Genomic DNA, 14556 nt, shown 5'->3' on the forward strand with positions numbered 1-14556 from the left:
AGTGGTGTCATCAGATAGTAAGAGTGGACAGGACGAGATGGTAAATAGAGAAGGAGGAAGTGGTGAGAATTAAGTGAACAGGCGGAGTAATACCATCTGGAAAAGGATGGTGCAGGAAAAGAAGATGACATCAGAACACAGAAGTGGAAGTCTTGAGGAGGCAATTGCTGGGGTGAAGGAGGTGCTAATGCAACCCAAGGGAAAGAAAGATGCCGCAATATAGAAGACTGCCATGAGGAACTACTACCAGGGAGATAGTCAGACACTGAAAAGGCTGAAGAGAAAAGAACACAAGAAGATGCTTTCAGTAGTAATGCATTTGGTACAGGAGACACTAAATAACATCCAGGGTAGCAAAGGAAACCAAGACAGGAGTAGCAGGTGGCGATGAAAGGCACCAGAAGGAGAGAGAAAAGCCACACCTAGCTAGTAGGAACAAGCAGATTCTAGTGGGCTGGATTGGCCCTGGATTGGCCCTGGATTGGCCCTTGATAAGACTAGATGGTGAAAGGATGTATGAACCAGTGTCAGGGAAATTAGTGTGAGGTTTGAGGGGCGGGCAAGGAATAGAGTCCTAACAGCAGCTCTCCCTGCCAAATACTCCGACCTACCTGCTCAAAAAACGGTGCCACAGAGTGAGCCTTCGGGTACCCCCGAAAACAGCACAACAAGCCCAGAACAAGAAAACGAAGGGCTCATATCACCCTAAATCTCACCACAAAGAGGGGATGAGGTAACTCTATTAAACCTTTCAAACTGAAATACTTACTTCTGAAGCCATAAATGCCGAGATCCCTTTAACCTGTGGAAAAGGCATTGGGCAAGGGGAAGCGTTTTAAAAGGCAAGGAACCAAAACCCACTGAAGAGAGAACCATCCTGACCATTGTGTTTCTTTGGGAAAATCACCGCTTTATTTCCGTTGCCCAATTTTATAAGCAATCCCCAAATAAAAACAGTAAACACATTGGGGTCCTTCTTATCCACCTCATCTTCAAAAATTAGTATTGTCTACTGATACATTAGTAGATCCAATTCAGTGAACATTTCACATATCACATTATCAGTGTGTACCAAGGCCCAGTCGTTCTACGTAGGTTAATCCTTTTTTCTCCCAACGGCTGCCCTTCTGCATAGTCCTGCAATACCCTGCAATACACGACACGAACTTGATTTCACTCCAAACCCATTCTTCAAATGTTGTTTTTAAATTCTAATATAGTCTAAACTAGAGTTTCCTTTGGTGTTTTTATATTTCCCCTCAGAGACCCCTATCTCCCCTTCCAAATCCTGCAGGTCAGTACGTATTGTATTTAGTATTTCACCTTCTAGTAATATACATATCCTTTTCACGTATGTTTTAAAAGATTTCTATAAAATATACATCCTGACTTCATGTGTCATGTTCCCAACATGGTATTTCTTTATTTTGTTCATAAGAGTCGACAGAAACATCACACCCAGAGGACAGTTTACACACACTTTTCACCTGTGCAAGTTTTAGCACTGGGGCAAAGTTTACCCTAGTACAAAAAAACATGTAGGCCATATTAGAAACCATTTGTACTATTGCATGTGGAATTGTCCATAATATTAGCAACAGGGTAAAGTTTACCCTTGGGCCCAAAACTCGTCTTTCAGTGCATTTTTGCACCAGGGCAAAGCTTGGCGGAGTCGGCAAGCAGAGTCTTTTGGCTGTCTCTGACTCTACCTTGTCTGCCATGTGGAAGCCATGTGGAAGCCGGTCCCCTTTTGATGTTCATCAAACTTGCAGCCTAATATACAGAAGACCGCAGAGCGGGCTGCGGAGTCTGGCAGCAGAGTCTTTGGTCTTTGGGATCTTCGGGCTCCACGGCCACGCGAAACCTGAAACTGCAGCGAAACGAAAGGGCGCCTGAACCCGCCTTCCATCGAAGAGACGCTGTCACTTTGCTGAGTGAGTGAAACCATCCAAGCGAAGCTACACCCAGCTGTCATCTCTGGGTAACTGAAAAACTGAAGGATAACACACTCCTAATTGTGCTGTTTGTGACATGTATACACTTATACAGATAACAAGATTGCCTGTGGCAAAAGCGAACAATCGCTTGAGTGACCTTTCCACTGTCCATGGGCTAGCCCCCAGAGATGTTAGCCGCCAATCCAAGGCTCTCTGTGTTTCCTGTGACTGCGAGAAACTGCAGGGGTCTTCCCCTTTGATCTCGCTCGCAGCCCCTTTCCAATAAATTTATTTTTGTAACACGGGAAATCTTTCGCAAATCGAGCAGTGCCACCCTACGGCTATTGCTCCTACTACGCGAGCGAGAGACTGCGGGGGACTTCCCCTTTGATTTCGTGAGCAGCGCACCGTCACCCCTGTGATTTGTCTCTAACTTTGTAAACTGGGCACCGTCCCTGAAAGGACTAACCAAAGATCCTTGATTCCCATCGCAGTGTGCCCTTGGTTAACACAAGAAGTTGTATCCTTGGAAAACGAGACATATTACCCTCCACCATAACAAAGTACGAGGATGGCCAACTCCTCTGAGCTGTGAACCAAGTTGTGTGGGAAAACTGGATCTATGTCAACTATTTTTCCAAAGCCTGTACGCAATTGACTATTGAACAGGCACTGTCTAACCATGAACACAGAAAGACAGGACACGTGACGTTGTAAAGTGCAAACGGCTTCCAACAATTTCAATATTGAAAGAAAAATCAAGCATTCGAAATTCGATGTCGAGTACCGCCAGGAATGCACAAAGCACTACCCACAGTGACATAGTAACTGTGAAGGCCTCGCCATTACCTTCTGCTCTCTTACCTGGCGATGGCTCCATTGATGAAACTGAAAGCCTCCAACAAGGCTGTGCCTGTACTTCTGACTCTCCCAGTCGACAGGTGTCCTCAGCAGAACCCCCAACTCGACCCTGTGATAATCAGTTAACAAGCCCCACTGAAGAAAAAGGCTGGCACTCACAGTCTCTATTGACAGATGGAAAAGAGGTCTGTGAAATTTGTAATCTGACACAAGTGGAATCTAACCATATGCTAAAATCAAACGTTGATACAGAAGAGAATGCAAAGATCAATGTTTCTCTACCCATTCCATTAAAGCAAGTAACAGCCAAGCCCGAGCGAGAGAAGGGTAAGCGTTACCTGTATCTACTGTTCATCTGTTTGCTGCTTTGTTGCTGGGGCTGGGGTGCTCCCCAGGTGCAACGTAGCAGCTGTCCTGCAGAGAGGGTGGGATATTTGCTTAAAACCCCTTTTGCCCCGTGCAGCGACCGCAGTCTATGGCAGCAAGGGCGGCAAAAGGAAAAAGCGGAAAGGTCAACGTTCTCCCCACCTCTGCCACATAGACTTTGCAGTCGGACTTAACCCAGACTGAGGTGAAGGGTCCCTGCCTACGGAGTCCAAAAAAAAGTATGGCCCCTCTGGTTATACACCCCTCTTCCCCTGGTCGGGAGGCGGGGTCTCCCGCGGTGAGGCAGATGCCTTGCGCTAACATCGAACTTGGACCTTTCCCGGTGGTAGATCCGGGAACTCCCTGCGGTACTCGCCAGCCTACCACGACTCAGCTCCCTTCTCCTGCCGGCAGCCCCTCGCCGTTTGAGGCGGGTGCAGCGTCACCCCTCGGAGGAGAGGAAACGCCGTCCGTCCAAGGTGAGGAGACGCTTGCGGGTGGGGAGGGAAGCGAAGGGGACCTTGCTTTGTCTGCACCATCTGATTAACTGTTACTCGTGTGTGTGGCTTCTGAGACAGTGTCCTTATCCCTGACGCCTGTTACTGTACTCTCTTAAAGGGAGGGGTTGCAGGAGCTGGGTGTGGAGGGGGCACCTACGACCTTACTAAACGCCGGGAACAGCGCTTTGGGACCAAAAAACAACAGTGGTCCCCATTCTGCACCACCCCTGTCCAGTGTCGTCGGAGGAGCTGGCAGGGGTGGGTCCACCCCCGCCAGGATTGTTGGAGGCGGAGGAGCTGCAGGCAGCGGCTGACAAGTGGGTGTCAACCGAGCATGCTCTGTCCGCCGTTGTCCCGGGAGACCAGCTACTGGGCAGCAACGCCAAATCTCTATACGTTTCTGCAAAATCCTCCCATCAAAAGACAAAGGGGGCGCCGGCGAGCAGAAAACGATGCGCCCATCTTCGACAAAAACCTGGTCTTAAAGCACAGCTGACCATGCGCATAAGACTCCTAAAACCATCTGAAAGGCCCCAGAAATCTCCCCCGAAGGGGGACACGACACTGTTGGCTCCTAACAACAAGTTCTTTGCAAACTTTTTAAAAAAGAAACCAACTGTCCCTGAAGAACTCTCAGATGCTGAGATTTTGAAAGTCGTCCTAGAACAAACGTCCCTGGCAAAGAACACTGGGGGGGCCCCTGGTGGGGGACCAGTCGTCTCGACGGATCCTGCACGAGACTCATTCATCAGCACTGTACCAGACGCCAGAGTCAGATGGCATTTTGGATCTCTGCGACCTGGCGCCTCGCCTTTGCCAAGACAGCCCACCACCATTAACCGGGACGAGGAGGTGGAGATTACTTTTCTGTTTCCAAGGCACCCCATGGCGCTCTCGAAGGCTTCTCTAAACCCAGGACCTCAAGTCGGGGGGCTGGCTGCCCCTCATTTCGCACCCGCGGCAACGCCGCCTCCATCTGCTTCTGCATTAAGGAACCTGGCCCCCGGTGACCTTTGGCGGATGCTCCTGACAGACCGAGCGACCTCGAGTGCCACCCGTCTGAATTGCCCTCGCCAGTACGGGGGCCCCACACGAAAGACGCTGGACCTGTTGACCTTACACAGGCCCCCCCTTTCCTAGGGGAGACCGCGGGGGCACAGCGGGGAGGAACCGAGGACCCTCCCCAAACTCCAGCAGCCCCAGTCTTTGACATCAGGGAAACCCACAGGTCGGGCATGGGCCCCGTTTTATTGGCCACCGCCAGCTGTGCTACCAGAGGAGCTTCAGTACGGGCCCAGAGCTTTGGCTCCCAAACTCCATCCGGCCCCACGAGAACCCGACGTTCAAGCAAGCTTCCAGGAAACCCTCCTAAAGATTCCCCGGCGAAGAAGACAGATTTAAGGATAATTATGTCCACGGTAACACTGGCTCTTGCCCCGTTCTGTAAATTGTATGAGTCTATAAATGACTCGTTGAAAGACCATACATCAATCTTAGCGATGATGAACAGTCGCCTGATTTTCTTGGAAGGATACATAAACGCACTAAACAACAGAATGGAAAAACGCCAAGCAGACGAAGAGCCAATGCAAGTCCAGGCCCTCGTATCGGACGATAGAAGTGCGCCCTCCACCGTACCTACATGAGTCACAGTTCTTGATTCCAGCTCCCAGACCCCTCCCTCTTGGCCGACCCCACTATCCAAGGGGCAAACTGAAACATCTGGACCAGGGCCAACAGGCTGGGGCAACGCTGGGAGTAAAGGAAAGACAGCACTCGCAAACTCAAATGGCGCTATTAACAACAAAGTTATTCTCATCCTACCCGACTGTCACTTGACTCTAGAACCTAAAGAAAAGGTAAAGGTATCTAGAAACAAAGGATTCGCCATCTTTGAAAACCAGAAAACAAATAACAACCTAGCCTCCTTACAACCTACCCTCATTAGAGAGGTTATTCCCACAGAGGAAGGGGGTCCCCGCATCTGGACAGAGAAACCCCCGCACACTGAACCACTGGCAACCACTGCCCGGCAGGAAAACCTAAATCGGGAGTGAGGGGGAAACGCCTCGGGTAGCGGCCCCGAAACCAAGGCAGGTGAACCAGAGGTGGAGGGGGACTTACTCAACCTCAGCGTTTATCCGCTATTTGACGATCATGAGGACAGCAGTCAGTCTCTACACATGGAAGAAGAGATTTCACCTTTTCAGACCTTAGAAAATCGCTGCAAGAAGCTTATCAAGAAGTCCCGCTGGGGACCAGCGCCTACTAGGTGCACTCCCCAGGAACATACAAAATACCCATATAAAAGAGTGGGCGAAGGCCACTAAAGCCTAGCCCATACTGCTCCCAGACGGAGGACTGAGAGAACTGCTCTTTCCCCTACACGTGGCAACGTTTCAACGCAGAGATGGGTGCATGCTACTCGGGCCAAACGGCTATCTGGAACACTAATGCACGCCGAATCCCTTAATACGGGAAACAAGACCAGGAACGGCACCAAATCCAGCTCAAAGCAAGTTCCGCGGAGCTCGGTTCTCTGTTCAATAACTGAATGTACTTTCAAGATTGAACAACTGCCGGACAACAAAAAATACGTGGTACTGAATCGAGGTTTTGTGCTCCAACTTTTCAAATGCGTGCCGTCGCTCAGACGAGTGGAAACAAAAGATATTGTTCTGGTAGAACCCTTCCATGAAGGCAAAACTGCTAGTGCATACTTATACGTGCCCACTAACTGGGCAAAAACTAAGATCTCTGAGGCAGCCGAAAACCTGTTGAAGTTGGGTTTCGACTTGTTCGAACTCGAAGAGAGTGTGCCTCCTACCTCACCACAACTAATTCCACAAGCGGCCAGGCCTCAAAAACTTTGCCTGCCTACGAATTTAACCAGCAAATCAAAATTGTCTCGGATGACTACGGATTCGACGCGCCCGGAACAGCAAGTCGAAAACAAAGAATCAAACGACCCGGATTACCACACACGGGACTTCCACACGAGAGCTCATTCAGCGTCAGAAACCTACTTACCGATGCAGGATAAGTCAAGAAACGAAAGCGTGTATAAAGATCCAGTGGGAATAGGAAGATTCCCGGCTGGCCCTAAGACAAAAATTCAATGCACCGTTACCCAATCCCTTAAATCGAAGGACCCAGAATCTCAACAAACCATCAAACAAGCTCCATTAGCACAACTATGGGCCTGGATACCGAAGGCCCTCACGCTTAATAAGAACAAATAGAAATGCGCAAAGCGGACCACTGCACCGCTTTCCACCAGAGTAATTACTGGGAATGAAGAGATGTCGTTGGGGTTGTGGAACACTTGAGGTTTCCTGCATCTGACCAAGAAAGGGGACTTAAATCTCGGGCGTTTTGACATAATCTGCCTACAAGAGTCTTGGATGACAGACGCCCCTCAATGGCCGCATATGACATAGCCTGTGCCCCAGCTACAAAGGGGATCTTCGGTCGTCCTTCCTCCGGCCTCATAACAGCTATCCGCTGCGGACTTCACCTCAAGAAAACACTGAGATCCACTACATATCTTCTCACACAGAGTTAAGTTGGGTGCGGCCTACTGAAGACAAGGGCTCTCTCACTCAGCCACTTTTAATCGTCATCAATGTCTACTGGAATCCTGCAGCTATGAGCGACACCGCTTTTATATCTTTGATCAGACAGTCTATCCACAAAGCTCTTGTGAACTGCCCAGAGGCATTGCTGATTCTCTGCGGCGACCTGAACGCTACCTGGCCCCTGCATGAAGCAAGCTGCATTCCTCCATCTTCCGCATCACCAAGAAAAGGACGTGGTTCCAAGTGGCTGTCCTTGAAGTCTTCTAGAGACTTACTTTATGCCGGTGACCTATTTTCGAGTGCCAATAGACCACCAACCTGGGAGAGGGGTAACTCAAAAGCGGACATCAACCATATTTTTGTAAGCAGATATCTGGCAGCCTTAACTAACTCGTTCGAAGTTCTCAAGACCACGGCTAGAGACCATAACCTGCTGGTCCTAAAGTGGAAGACTTGTTCAACGGACAAGCTACACATGTTCGCACAAGTGGAGACCAACAACCAAAAAAACCGCCTCAAATTATCGGTGGCTTCCATTCTGAAGATTACACAACAATGCCAAAAAAAAGGTAATGCGCACTGTCGAAAACAAGACCCACTACTACCAGACTATCAACCTCTCCTGGTACCATACATATCGTCACATAAAAACCCCAGACGCAGCAATAAACCTTTCACTCACGAGTACAGCAGTGAACTGGTTGAGAAAAGACGCTTAGTGAGGAAAGCGAAAAGACAGTTCCACGCATATCCATCTTCAGAAACCCAAGCCAGCTTTAACAGGGCTCAGCTAACTTACAAATCTTGGATCAGACAACACCAAACACATTTATACCAACAGGACACGGAGGCAATGCTGAAGCTGGTTTGTGGTCATCACCCGCGAGAATTTTGGGCTCTTTTAAGATCTACATTTGCTCCTTCAGAGGAATCACCAACAAACCCAATCAGCGAGGAAGGCTGGACGAACTTTTACAAAACCCTTTTTCAGACAACCTCGGTGTCAACCACCTTGGAGACCAGCACCCAATTGGAGCCTTGGCTAGACCTGAGCGACGAAGTGGACATAACTAAAGTACTTCAAAGACTCAAACCATTGAGAGCTCCTGGTCCGGACGGAATTACCAACTTTGACCTCAAACAAAATCCAAAAGAATGGTCCACGCTGATATGCGTAATCTTCAAACGATGTAAAGAATCTAGGCAAATTCCGTCCTCATGGACCACATCAATCGTGGTGCCCATATTTAAAAAGTGGCGTAAAGAAGAGCCGAAGAACTACCGCCCCATAGCATTGTTGGATACCACCGGTAAAGTCTTTGGAGCGCTACTTCTACAACACTTTCAGCGGTGGGCACTGCAGGCTCTGTGTGCTGACCCGTTTCAAACGGGGTACACAAAAAACAATGGCATGGCAACAAACATCATGTACCTAAGTGCTCTAAAGAGTAAAGTCCTCGTAGGAGGGCCAAGAGTCTTTTTGGTGTTCGTCAACCTGGCGCAAACCTTTGACCAGGTGAATAGAGCGATCCTGTGGGAAGAATTGAGACACTGGAACTGTCCCGCAGAAATTGCTCAACCTATCCGAGCGCTCCATCAAGACACCAAGCTGCGTGGGAGGCTGAATCAAGCTGGTTTATTATCAGCGGAAATCCCAGTGGGAAGAGGAGTGAAGCAGGGCTGTCCATTAGCCCCGGCCCTTTTCATTGCATACCTCGGTGACTTTAAGGAATCCAAATCATCTATCCGCTCGTTTCCCCCGTCCATGGGGGAGCAGAAAACAACTAGGCTACTTTACGCAGATGTAAGCACACTGAAAGGCGCAGGAAAACCCCACACCCTGGACTAGGGTATTAGTGTAACACAATCTACTGAAAAATTGTCCAGAGGTTATTTCATTTTTAAAGGTATCACAAAACACCAGGTGATAAAAACCTAACACAACCATCATTCGCCAACAGTCAATCCATCATTTACAACTCAAAACAATCAAAATCATTCACAGTAAAAACTTTTATTTGACTAAAACTTTTTAGTACAATCCATATGTGGTAGCACATAAATTAGCCCCACATGGTCTTGAATACTTCATCTTGTCCACATCAAATGTGTGTCAGCACAACCATTGACCAAAAATGTGCTCTATTCCACGAAGTGGGTATATTTAACAAAAAATGATAAATCCCATCCCCGGATCTTCTTCTCTACCGGTTTTGACGTTTTGAAAAAATATGAATGGAATAACGTCTTCATCAGGAGGACCACTTGATACAGTATTACCACTGACTCCCAATGTCATGTGCGCAAACTCGTCAGGCCCATTAAATCTGACTTAAGGGAATTTCACAAAGTTTCCTTGGCCTAGGAAAACTCTTGAAGAGCCCTCGGCTCCGTGTTCTGCTGATCATTGCAGACATAAAGGCGGGCATGGCTAACTGCAATTTAAAATGCATTTAAAGTCACGTATACTGAGGCAACACCAACATCAGCAATAGTAGCGCGACTACTGGAATAAATCCAGTCTTGTTTCTTGAGATTTCCTTGAAACTTTGTGAAATTCCCTTGAGTCAGATTTAATGGGCCTGACGAGTGTGAGCACATGACATTGGGAGTCAGTGGTAGAAGATCCGGGGATGGGATTTATCATTTTTTGTTAAATGTACCCACTCCGTGAAATAGAGCACATTTTTGACTGTTGGCGAATGATGGTTGTGTTAGGTTTTTATCACCTGGTGTTTTGTGGTCCTTTGCAATGTTAATGTAATTTAATGTGTGTGTATTAATTAATGCTTAACTCATTTTTTAAAATAATGTATCTTAATAAATACATTTTTGATACCTTTAAAAATAAAATAACCTCTGGACAATTTTTCAGTAGATTTTGTTGTACTTTACGCAGATGACCTGATCTTAATGGACATGACTCTGATCGGCCTCCAACGCCAGTTAGACAATTTGGCTGTTTATATTCGAGCTAACAACCTCACCATCAACGTATCAAAAACCATGATACTGGTCTAGGAAAAAAGAAAAACGGCCAACAGAAAAACTGTCCTGGTATCTGGAGGGGGCCGCAGTAGAAAAAGTTTACAACTTCAAATATTTGGGAGTCACCTTTTACTGCTCCAGCATCAATGCAACCTTGCAGTGCACCCTAATGGACAAAGCAAAGATACTGGCGGCACAAGCTCGCGTGCTGGACAAGAAATTCCGGCGTTTTTCCTTGCTACCGATGGTCTGATTCTACCATGCAAAGGTGGTTCTGTCTCTCACTTACGCAGTGGAAGCTCTTCCACACATGCCTGCGCATCTGTGGTGGAAGTTAGAGGGCTACTTCTGGCGTACGGTACTAGGCCTACCAAAATCAACATCCCTGCTATTAATTAGAAGAGAGCTAGGTCTTTTCTCTTTGGGAGGGACCACAGAGATAAAAAGCATGATGCTGTACAGGAAAACGCTGCTTCCGGACTGTCCGCACCTACTAGCCATAATACGAGCAGAAACTCTGGGCGCGCGCTGCAGCATGTTAAAATCCTGGGAAGCAGCATGTAAACTGAAATTGCTGAAAATGAACTCTTCAGAGGTCGAACTAATCCATCGTCCAAAAAAAATAAAAAGGAAAATGGGAGAGCTCGACTGGATCAAAACTCTGGACAATGAGCAAAGGCAAAATCAGTAAGTCATCTTCTGCCTTATCTAAGTAAAAAAAACGTGGTCCCAAATTACATGAGTAAATTTCCCAGCAAACCGGCTAGAAATTTATTTTTGCGAGCACGCTTAAATCTCCTGGAAACCAACGAGATCCTAAAACTTAGAGGGCTAAGCAACTCAGATACATGTCGCTTCTGCAAAAACGAAAAAGCGGTTGAAACTATATGCCACCTATTACTAAATTGTTCAGGAACAAAGGAAATAGTCGAGAGGTTTCTGCTACCGCACCTTTCGGCATCACACATTAAGGAAGAGGAACTGTGATGGGGTCGCTTAATGAGCGGAGAAAGGACTACTTGGACAATTGCCACTACACAGACTCTTAAACACATTTTGTCTTTGTGAAATTAAAGCTTGGTTTTCCAATTAATCAAGCTCTCACTGCGACTACTGCGATGCAAATCTGGACCACTTTCTGCAGCTACGCTCTTCCTTTTTCTTTCTTTTTTTCCTTTTTCTCTTCCTTTTTTTGATTTTCTTCGACTTTTTTGACTGCTTCTCCTATATGTCTTCTTCTCTTACAGTTTCTACTTCTACATTGTTTGTAAAAATCATTAAATTGATCAAATCAACTAAATAAATAAAAAAAATAACAGCCACTGAGACAAGTGAGTACATCATTCCAAAACAGGCACCTGTTGCTGAAAAAAAGAATCTACAGAATTATCCAACAGTAGACCTCGAACCGGAACGTTCATCACTTCAACAGGATAAAAGCCCCTCTTACATACCATTTACCAGGGAAATGCCAATATGAAATTAACTTTTCAGACTGATCTGGCAGTTCTACAGAATCTAGCCTTCCTGGCCAACTCAGAACAACCTTTAACCAAAGAGAAGGTTCAATGTAATATCATATCAGAGAGGCGCGAAGAGATATCAAAGAAAGAAAAAGGCCAGTTGGCCAAACATAAATGGCAACAACAGTATGATACACAAATGAAATCGGAAGATCTCACGCTACGATCTCAATATTCCTCAAATACCAGAGCAGCCAGATTATCCTTAGATATCACAGAAATTCAGTATCTGATGAGCTCCCTGGAAAAAAGGAAAGAAGTATTCAGAGACCTCTACGACATAAGGAAAAAGGATACCCAAGCGACCTCGACCCCAGTTTATAGAGGATCTCATAGAAAACAACTTGCTGCTTTCCACGTCAATTCGGCCATGAAGGCACCTGCAAGTCAACAGATTAAGCTACCGCAACAACTCAGATATAATATCAGCCATCAGCATGAACCCTTCTTTGAAAAACGAGACAAACAGAAGGATACAACTCCACCTCAAAAACAAGCAGATGAAATTAACGAAAATAAATGCCAATGTGAAGACGCAGCACATTGCCATCATCAACGCATACTGACTAACATGACAAATCTCCAAAACATGTTGATCACGGTCTATGATTCCTTTCCTAAAGTTGCAAGAAACCAATAATGATAATATCAAGGATCAAGCAACTCTTCTTTCCTTGATTCATACTAAACAAATTAATATAGAGAATTTAATTTCTAACATTGAGAAAAGACTTGACATGGAAGCAGAAGAAACCCAGCTGTGGAAAGCAAGACTATTTAACATGGCAAGGGTTGATCGCACAGATAAATCTCAAATAACCGCTGGCATCATGACCTGGATCAAAGACATATCGCAGAAACATCTGACTTCACAGGCTGAAAAAGAGAGCCCGGACATCATTAATAGAACTGCGCCACAGCTACAACCAGCTAAATCCACATATGAGGAAGGATACCGGCCAACCTGCATCAACATCAAATCCAACGATGCTCGCACCAACCATCACCAAGCAAACACACAATAAACCTAATATGAAACAGGTAGACCCTTTTCAAATTTTCACGCATGCAAAGAATAATTCAACTACTCCAATAACTAAAGGAACCGGAAGAAAAAAGAATAATAAACAGACAGGATCAAGAGCATTCCTAAGGAATTTATCAATGCCACAACAGAAACAACCAAATATACCCAACAAAAAGGACCCTGCACCTGCAACTCGAGTGAAAGTGAACATGAAAAAAAGAGATTGCCCTACTAATCAACCTAAGACACTACTACCGGCACCAGATGCTCATGAGGAATCAATACAAACAGCAGACTTGTTAAATCTAATGATACATATGGATGAACCAACATTAACTTCCATCGATCTATTTAAGGATCCAAACAGCTCATCATTAATAATTATAGATCAATATGACATAGATCTCTCTCTTCAATCGATCTCAGGATCCCTTTCTTGCGAAGATATCTCCGACAGAACCTCTGACTACTCGACTGAAAAGACTAGATCGGTAATGGAGCTATCATCAGATAGAGACATAGTTTCGCCTCACCGATGGGCTGAAAAACTAAACAACAAAGATACAAAGCAGAACACTCATTTGAGCTCGATTGGCGATACTCAATATAGTGGAGATTTAAAGGTGGATAAAACCTGGAGAAAGACCAGTCAAGATCTTGAGATGCCGACATATATAGACCCCTGGCACCCAAAGGAGCAATACATAATCAATATAGCTCGCTATGAACAAGGAAACGATTTTCTGACACTCAATAGGATGAATGTACTGCAACTACTCCATGCAATACCACACTTAAAATTGATTTGTTCGGAAGACATCAAGGTTGTCATATTCCTTGACGAAAACACTTTGGATACAGTACAGATTGAACTAAAGTCCAAACAAGTTATGAATCAAATGCTAAAAATGAAACAAAGCTTGCATTGTCTGGGATTTCAATGTGGAGAAGATACAAACCCTTTGCTGCGTGGTACAGTTACCAGGAAATCCCTGAAACAAGAACCCAGAGAGATTGACGATGAAGGGAGTAGCAACACACATCAAAGAAGAGTCTCAACAGCAGACAAAGTGAATTATGTTCCATCACACCATACACAGCAATTGGAGAGCACAATAATATATTGAGAAATAACTATAACAAACATTTTATATGGAGAGAAATAGAAAGCACTCAACTGACAGAAGCAAATGCGGAAACAACCAAATCATAACCACCAGTAATACTGCGTAACAACTGTTGGACACTGTTCCTGGAATACCAGAGGTCACACCCATCTATATGAGCAAGCTATCCCTGATTTTGAGAATTTCCACATTACATGCTTGCCGAAACATGCATCTCCCAATTGCCGTGCTGTGATGGATACATAATCCATATTAATCCAGCTATTCAGCAAAATTAAGGGAGACCTTCTTCTGGCATGCTACCCATGATTAAAACTGATATAAAATGGAAAATAATCAGCACGACCTGAACTCTTGGGTTCGATACTCTATTATACAAATTCCAGAAGATGGAGAACATCTTGAACAACACCAATTGAATCCAGTCCAATTCAAATTCCTGCTGATTCTAAATCATTATTGGAATCCGTCAGCTATTAATGACGAAACTTTCATAGTGTATTTTCATACATCGACGAAACTGTTGGCAAATATTGTAATGTTGAGGTTATTATGTGTGGTGACCTCAACATTCATTTATTCAATGGAAAGGGGTGACTTCTCGAATGAGACAAAGTCATCGATCAAGCTAGTAGATGGAGTAAAGAAA

This window comes from Ambystoma mexicanum, chromosome 9 (genome assembly GCF_040938575.1).
Source record: "Ambystoma mexicanum isolate Mex_15411 chromosome 9, UKY_AmexF1_1, whole genome shotgun sequence".
Taxonomy (NCBI): Eukaryota; Metazoa; Chordata; class Amphibia; order Caudata; family Ambystomatidae; genus Ambystoma; species Ambystoma mexicanum.